This window comes from Zea mays, chromosome 7 (assembly GCF_902167145.1).
Source record: "Zea mays cultivar B73 chromosome 7, Zm-B73-REFERENCE-NAM-5.0, whole genome shotgun sequence".
Lineage (NCBI taxonomy): Eukaryota > Viridiplantae > Streptophyta > Magnoliopsida > Poales > Poaceae > Zea > Zea mays.
Genome location: NC_050102.1, coordinates 130,434,058 through 130,443,086, shown reverse-complemented (window position 1 = coordinate 130,443,086; position 9,029 = coordinate 130,434,058). Strand labels below are relative to the sequence as shown.

At 51.4% G+C, this 9,029-nt stretch overlaps 1 long non-coding RNA gene across 3 annotated transcripts; it reads right to left on the bottom strand.

The window, feature by feature from the left end:
* Positions 1 to 5,584: 5,584 nt before the first annotated feature.
* On the bottom strand, positions 5,585 to 8,290 carry LOC103632839 (uncharacterized). Of its 3 annotated transcripts, none has more exons than XR_002263619.3 (3): positions 7,754 to 8,290; positions 7,561 to 7,652; positions 5,585 to 6,918 (listed from the first exon to the last, which is right to left on the bottom strand). It is a non-coding gene; the product is annotated as an uncharacterized lncRNA (long non-coding RNA). The 3 variants fall into 3 exon arrangements; XR_004851517.1 differs by having other exon boundaries at positions 7,561 to 7,657; positions 7,754 to 8,282; XR_004851518.1 differs by lacking the exon at positions 7,561 to 7,652 and having other exon boundaries at positions 7,713 to 8,279.
* Positions 8,291 to 9,029: the final 739 nt, after the last annotated feature.

Below are 9,029 nucleotides of genomic sequence, written 5' to 3'. Positions count from 1 at the left end.
TTCGCCTTCCTCCGGCGCTGGCTCATGGGGCGCAAGACACCGCACGGCGGCGCGCGCGCCGGAGATCACAAACCCGGCCCATACGAACGCCATAACCCGATTCACTCGTCCCACGCACAATTGACGACTCTCCGAACTCACTGCTGCAAATAATTTCGGCCGATGTCAAGTGTAGAGCCCTGCCTATGGCGCAGCCCAAATCCACGGTGGAGCGTCGACGACGCATGCCACACTTCGCTCATTGAGGTTTGATTACTAAAATTGACAGGCACAACGTGAAGTGTATAGCATTGCGAGTGTTGAGGAGGTATTATTACCGGCAATGAAGTCATGTAGCCCCCTGATGACGGTAGAGCGGCGGAGCGGCAAGAGACACGGAGAGAGTACAGAGAGGGCGAGGCCCAGGAGGACGTCAGTGCATCATCGGCCAAGTCGATAGAGGGAAAGGGGTGGGTACGTGGCCGGATCCTTGAGTATGTCCTCACCGGAGAACACCAGAACAAATGGATGCACTATGGCGGCTGGGCGAAGGGGAGAAGTGGCCACAACAAGGTAACTGCGGTGACGAGGTCACCCCCCCGGTATTTATCCCCTAATTGCCCGAGCCTAACAAACCGTGAGCCAAGGATCCCCAGCCCGCCTGGATTTTGCCGGTTAGCTACAACGGACTCCGTGATTCGAGCGGAGGATTTTTAGCTGCGCGCGATTCCAGCGTGGTGATCGCGAGGAGGGAGAAGACCCGACACACGGGCCCGCTTGTCATTGGTACTACCCGAGTGCCCGCATGCGCCGCGGGAACCAACTGGTTGTCTCCGCTTCGTGGTACGCCGACCACATGGGCCCGCAGGCCAGTCTCACCAGGCGCGCTTCGCACGTGAACAGGGCCGCGGGTGAGGAAGTGGCATGCGGCTTGGAGGAGCAAATGGGCTGAGATAAGGAACTGGGCCCAGCGCAGATTTTGCCATTTTCTTTCTTTTTTTCTTTTTATTTTTCTGCTCCTCTTTTCTTCAAGTTTATTTCCAATTCAAATTTCAATTCCAATTCAAAATGTGTATCCCATTCATCTTCACATTAAATGTTCAGCTTGAACATGGTATGGTGATTATTTATTTATAACTAAATTTTATTTGGTTTTGTATAGTATTTCTCTTTCTGTTTTATTTCCAATTCCCAATTTGCACTTTTGGGTTAAATCCCAATTCTCAACCTATTATTATATTTTTATCAATTTTACTATGTTATTAAATGCACAAACAAAGATCCAATATGATGCAATGGTTTTATTTCCAAGTTACAATGAGTATGGGGCAAAAACACATAGTGAGATCTACTCCTTTCAGATTGTTTACCAATTGGGTATTACAGCTGGCCTGCCAGCTGGGTGGAACGGACGATGACAACCTCATCATCTGCAACCTCCCCTGTTCCTTTCCGACGCCGCCTAAGCCTCGCTGGAGCATCTGCCTCCTGCGCAGATCTCCAACTGGGACGACCTGGTCAAAGCCTTCGCCGGAAACTTCCAGGGCACATACGTGCGCCCTAGGAACTCCTGGGATCTCCGAAGCTGCCGCCAGCAGCCAGGAGAATCCCTGCGGGACTACATCCGGCGATTTTCGAAGCAGCGCACCGAGCTGCCCAACATCACCGACTCAGATGTCATCGGCGCGTTCCTCGCCGGCACCACTTGCCGCAACCTGGTGAGCAAGCTGGGTTGCAAGACTCCCACCAGGGCAAGCGAGCTGATGGACATCGCCACCAAGTTCGCCTCTGGTCAGGAGGCGGTCGAGGCCATCTTCCGGAAGGACAAGCAGCCTCAGGGACGCTAGCAGGAAGACGTCCCTGAGGCGTCCGCTCAGCGCGGCACGAAGAAGAAGGGCAAGAAGAAGTCGCAAGCGAAACGCGACGCCACCGACGCAGATCTTGTCGCCGCCGCCGAGCACAGGAACCCTCGAAAGCCTCCCGGAGGGGCCAACCTATTCGACAAGATGCTCAAGGAGTCGTGCCCCTATCATCAGGGTCCCGTCAAGCACACCCTTGGGGAGTGCATCATGCTTCGGCGCTACTTCCATAAGGCCGTGCCCCCGGCGGAAGGTGGCAAAGTCCATGACAACGACAAGAAGGAGGGCAACAAAGCAGAGGAGTTCCCCGAGGTCCACGACTGCTTCATGATCTACGGAGGGCAGGTGGCGAACGCCTCGGCTCGGCACCGCAAGCAGGAGCGCCGGGAGGTCTGCTCGGTGAAGGTGGTGGCGCTAGTCTACCTAGACTGGTCTGACAAGCCCATCACCTTCGACCAAGGCGACCACCCCGACCGCGTGCTGAGCCCAGGGAAGTACCCGCTCGTTGTCGATCCCGTCATCGGCAACGCCAGGCTTACCAAGGTCCTCATGGACGGAGGCAGCAGCCTCAACATCATCTACGCTGAGACCCTCGGGCTCTTGCAGATTGATCTGTCCACGATCCGAGCCGGTGCGGCACCCTTTCACGGGATCATCCCCAGGAAGTGAGTCCAACCCCTTGGGCAACTCGATCTGCCCGTCTGCTTCGGGACTCCCTCCAACTTCCGAAAGGAAACCCTCACGTTCGAGGTGGTCGGGTTCCAAGGAACCAACCACGCAGTGCTGGGGAGACCATGCTACGCCAAGTTCATGGTCGTCCCCAACTACACCTACCTCAAGCTCAAGATGTCGGGCCCCAACGGGGTCATCACCGTCGGATCCACGTACCGACACGCGTACGAATGCGACGTGGAGTGCGTGGAGTACGCTGAGGCCCTCGCCGAATCCGTGGCCCTCATCGCCGACCTGGAGAGCCTCTCCAGGGAGGTGCCGGATGCGAAGCGCCACGCTGGCAACTTCGAGCCAGCAGAGGCGGTTAAGTCCATCTCTCTCGACCCCAGCAACGACGCCTCCAAGCAAGTCCGGATCGGCTCCGAGCTCGACCCCAAATAGGGAGCAGTGCTCGTCGACTTTCTCCATGCGAACGCCGAGGTTTTTGCGTGGAGTCCCTCGGACATGCCTGGCATACCGAGGGATGTCGCTGAGCACTCGCTGGATATCCGAGCTGGAGCCCGACCCGTGAAGCAGCCTCTGCGCCGATTCGACGAAGAAAAGCGCAGAGCCATAGGCGAGGAGATCCACAAGCTGATGGCTGCAGGGTTCATCAAAGAGGTATTCCATCCCGAATGGCTAGCCAACCCTGTGCTTGTGAAAAAGAAAGGTGGAAAATGGAGGATGTGTGTAGACTACACTGGTCTAAACAAAGCATGTCCGAAGGTTCCCTACCCTCTGCCTCGCATCGATCAAATCGTGGATTCCACTGCTGGGTGCGAAACCCTGTCATTCCTTGATGCCTACTGAGGGTATCACCAAATTAGGATGAAAGAGTCCGACCAGCTCGCGACCTCTTTCATCACACCCTTTGGCATGTACTGCTATATTACTATGCCATTTGGTTTAAGGAATGCAGGCGCGACATACCAAAGGTGCATGAACCACGTGTTCGGAGAGCACATTGGCCGAACGGTCGAGGCTTACGTCGATGACATCGTAGTCAAGACGAGGAAAGCCTCTGACCTCCTCACTGACCTTGAAAACATTCAAGTGTCTGAGAGCGAAGGGCGTGAAACTCAATCCCGAGAAGTGTGTCTTCGAAGTCCCCTGAGACATGCTCCTGGGGTTCATTGTCTCCGAGCGGGGCATCGAGGCCAACCCAGAGAAAATCGCAGCCATCACCAACATGGGGCCTATCAAGGACTTGAAAGGAGTACAAAGGGTCATGGGATGCCTTGCAGCTCTGAGCCGCTTCATCTCGCGCCTCGGCGAAAGAGACCTACCCCTGTACCGCCTCTTAAGGAAGACCGAGCGCTTCACTTGGACCCCCGAGGCCGAGGAAGCCCTCGGGAACTTAAAGGCGCTCCTGACAAGCGCGCCCATCCTGGTGCCCTCGCTGCGGGAGAAGCCCTCTTGATCTACGTAGCCGCAACCACTCAGGTGGTCAGCACCGCAATCATGGTCGAGAGATGAGAAGAAGGGCATGCATTGCTCGTCCAGAGGCCGGTCTACTTCATCAGTGAAGTACTGTCCGAGACCAAAATCCGCTACCCGCAAATTCAGAAGCTACTGTACGCGGTAATTCTGACGCGGCGAAAGTTGCGACACTACTTCGAGTCTTATCCGGTGACTGTGGTGTCATCCTTCCCCCTGGGGGAGATCATCCAGTGCCAAGAGGCCTCGGGTAGGATTGCAAAATGGGCGGTGGAGATCATGGGCGAGACAATCTCGTTCGCTCCTCGGAAGGCCATCAAGTCCCAAGTCTTGGTGGACTTTGTGGCTGAATGGGTCGACACCCAGCTTCCAGCAGCTCCAATCCAACCGGAACTCTCGACCATGTATTTTGACGGGTCGCTGATGAAAACAGGAGCGGGTGTGGGCCTGCTCTTCATCTCACCCCTCAGGAAGCACCTCCGCTACGTGTTGCGCCTCCATTTCCCGACGTCAAACAACATGGCCAAGTACGAGGCTCTGGTTAACGGGTTGCGCATCGCCATCGAGCTAGGGGTTTGGCGCCTCGACGCTCGTGGCGACTCGCAACTTGTCATCGACCAAGTCATGAAGAACTCCCACTGTCGCGACCCGAAGATGGAGGCCTACTGCGACGAGGTTCGGCGCCTAGAAGACAAGTTCTACGGGCTCGAGCTCAACCACATCGCTCGACGGTACAACAAGACTGCGGACGAGCTGGCAAAGATAGCCTCGGGACGGACAACGGTTCCCCCGGACGTCTTCTCCCGAGACCTACATCAACCCTCCGTCAAGACCGACGACACGCCCGAGCTCGGGGAGGCCTCGACCCAGCCCGAGGCACCCTCGGCCGCCGAGGGTGAGGCGCTGCACATCGAGGAAGAGCGGAATGGGGTCACGCCTAATTGAAACTGGCAGACCCCGTACCTGCAATATCTCCACCAAGGAGAGCTACCCCTCGACAGAGCCGAAGCTCGGCGACTGGCGCGACGCGCCAAGTCGTTCGTCTTGCTGGGTGACGAAAAGGAGCTCTACCACCGCAGCCCCTCAGGCATCCTCCAACGATGCATATCCATCGCCGAAGGTCAGAAGCTATTGCAAGAAATACACTCGGGGGCTTGCGGTCATCACACAGCACCTCGAGCCCTCGTTGGAAACGCCTTCCGACAAGGTTTCTACTGGCCAACCGTGGTGGCCGACGCCACTAGGATTGTACGCACCTGCCAAGGGTGTCAATTCTACGCAAGGCAGACACACCTGCCCGCTTAGGCCCTGCAAACAATACCCATCACCTAGCTGTTTTCTATGTGGGGTCTGTGTGACAGCCCTCCCAAGTTATCAGGCCCACATGCACCAATCCTTGCCTTACTGGCCTCAGATGGCTGTGCACGTGTACCGGGTAACTTAACAAGGCTATCGAGTTCGCCAACTGGAACTCATCATCCCAAGGATCTCCCACATAACAGGTATATTACAGTAATCACATTTGATACACACACATTGGAGATAGAGCGGAAGACTTTTACAAAGTACACTTTACATTCCAGAACTCAAGTTTTACATGGTAGAAAGAGATGTATTTATTACAAGTCCTGATAGTACTCGAAGGGCATAACTTAACTACAATAATTGGAAGGGTGAAGCCTTTCCATAAGAGATATATAAAAACCTTCTAAGCTTCAAGTCCTCCACATGAAGTAATTAACCCAAAGATAAGGGAACAAAACTTCTCCTACAAAAACAACAAGGGATAAAACCCTGAGTACGCAATTACTCAGCAAGACTTACCCGACTAAAGAAAAGACTCTCAAGGGTATGCTGGCTTTTGGGAATCAAGGTAAAGCTCATCAAAGTTCAAGGACTCATTTTGCAGAAAAGCTTACTAGAAGTGGGTCCTTAAGGCCAAGTTTTATTTCACAAGTTAGTTTATTACCTGAATCTTCTAGCCTGAATCTAGCAGTTTCCTAATCTAGATCATTCACTTGACCTGCACTAGGTTGCTTTTAAAATCCAAATTTTGTTTTGCTTGTTATCTACGATGAAGGGCAGCGATCCAGTCTTCATATCCGAGAAGTAACGGCGATCCGAATCGATTAATACCTAGCTGGGGATCTCCAACCACACGACATATGTAGCACTTAACCCTTGCATATGTCAACCATTCCCACGGATCCTCCACTACATGAACTGGTCCGCGCTACCCGGGAGCACATTACCCTACCATTCAGCCTCTTGCCAGGAGGGTAACTGCTACTCCCACCATCTCCCACGCCCAGTGCGCGGTTGTCTTTTCACGTATGGAATAGCCGGGTTCAGGCTTACCCATGACGAGGTATGTGGCCAGTTAAAAGGTCCTAGATCATCAGGCCAACAATCGGTACGGTCCTTAATCGACACAGACGGGCGACCTTTCCTGCTCAGCGTCTGGTCCCATTTTAAACTATTTCAAAATTTTGGCGCCTGACAGAGGGGCCATGCCTGGATAATGAATTTATCAACGTCTTGATGCCTTCATTATCCCAAGCCCATTTTCTTTTTGTAAAAACATGAGTCATAGATCAAAATATGTTTCTTAATCTATCAGCAAGACTAAGCATCTCTAACTTTTATAAAATGGGTGACAAGGTGTGGAAATCAACCTTTCAAGGATGGTAATGCATCAAGTGTTTAATCACTCAACTCCTATCACCTAATGCAGCATATAAGTGATAAAATTTTGTAAACACAAGGAAGGTGGCAAATGCACCGGAGCTTGCCTTATTGCAGGAGAAGATCCCAAAATTCTTCTACCAGATCACCAGTTAGATAGCTCCATCCACTTGATGAATAAGCACTGGAGCAAATTCCTCTTCCACAACCACTTCATCTTGAATTTACACTCCTTCTGCTGGGAGCTCTACATGAAATGATATGAACATGAATGCATATACTTATGCAACCACAAAAAAGATACTTTAAAGCAGTACAAACTACACCTTACTAAAGGTGCACACAAAACTAACCAAACAATAGGGGAGCTAAACATTCTAATATCATCACTAAGCTCTCAGACCACACCAGGGAACTCTGCCTCCATAACCAAGAACTCTATGCTTGCCTTAAGTAAGGACTTACTTCTCTGACTTGAATCCTACAACTTGAACTTCTAGAGGATTAGAACAATCTTCAAACTACGCCAAAAATCCAGATCCCACTATGCACTCTTACTTCTTTATCCAAAGATCAGGTTTCACTTGTTAAACTTGTTCCTTCTTCCAAAGTTCTAATCCACATGTGATTATGTTCTGCTTATTATTCCAATTAGGGACTCTACAAGGATTTCTGAGCAAATAGCTTACAAACAGCCACAAACTTTTACCAAGAGTTTATCTTCTGATAACAAGACTCTCAAAAGTTCTCACAATTTTTGGTGCTCACATTTGCTCCCTAAATATTCAATTAATCCTTTTTAGAGGACACTTAAATTACTTAAAATTTGTAAACTGCACTAAGGATCCCAAAAACACATTTACCAGAGAGCTTCAGTGATCTCACAAACCTATAGTGCGCGTGTGAACTCGACCGGAAATGGCGCGAGTTAACGGGTCGGCGCAGGGGTAATTCACGGCGCCAAACCACGACGGCAGAGTTCTGTTCTGGTCAGCACAAAATAGTAGAGTTAAAAATTTCAAGTTGGTGAGCTTCACTGACCTTAAGTGAGCACAAAACTAGCGCCACACGGTCGAGGAAACCTTTGAAGATCCCTGGCCACCGTGAGGTGAGATGAAACTCGATGGCACTTTGAAGATGCGCGTTTGGTGCAATGGCCTGAAACCGAGTACGGGGACGCCTGGGCGATGTTGAATTCGTGGTAGCGCTGCGGACGCGACGTGGGAGAACGTCAGCGAGGAGGCAGGCGACGGCTGGGGAATTTCTAGGGAGCCGACGAGCTGTTGCAGAGAGAGCAGCAGGTCCAGTAGGCAACAGCGAAGTTGGGGAGCCGAGTGCCGGCACGACGATACAGGAGCTAGAGACAGTGGCGTTCAGCAGCTCCACACAATGATGTGCCAGAGCAAGGAGACGAGAACGCGTGCAGTTTCAGCCATGATCCACGGACTCCCAACACGCAAACTCCAGGAAGGAAGAGATCGTGACTGGCAAGTGGTAACAACAGAACGGCGTGTCCAGGTGAGGCAAGTACTGGGGAGACCGAGCAGAGAGGAGAGCGGGCTGAGAACAGGAATGCGAGGGGCACTACGAGAAGGGAGCTCGGCTGCTTCTGCCTAAGCGATGAGGTGAGGGGATATATGACGTGGAGAAGCTAGTGCTCACTGCTCAGGGCTGCACGTGGATTTCTGGAGATGAGACAACGCACGGAGAGACTTCCAGGGAGTACGTGTACTAGATATTGGATAAGAACGAGTGGAACAAAGGAGAAAAATTTAGAGAACTGAGCACGTGTACAGGATAAACATCAGTGGCATGGAGATCTTTTTCTCACCAAAATTGAACCGGTTTCAGTCAGCTGAACAATATTCAGTTCACCACCAGCCCAACAGCTCGACTTGGAGCAAAGTTTTCTTCTAATCTAAAATAAGAACAGGGAGATCCTTCACCATAAGAAGTATTCCTCCATAATAGATCTCCAAGTTTGATGTAATGGTCATTCACCAAGAATTAAGAGTTTGAAGGGTCCAACACTGAAAGGAATACATGGTTTCTAAAAATTCAGCAAAACTGAATACGTTTCAGAATCTGAACTGAATTTGGCACCAAACTGAACCCTCATTTGTAACCCCTTCGATCCTCATGATTCCAAGCAATACATGCCAACCTTGGTTAATAAAGTTTGTTCACAAAATGTAACTTTACAAGTTTACTGCAGGAACCTTAGGTCAAAGATTCATAGATCAAAAGCTATAACGCTCCAGAGTGAGGTGAATACACTAGGAACCAGCTGCAGCTAACTGAATAAGAGACTGAACACACATGTCTGACAGATAGAATTTCGGCACGTTTTACTCCAAC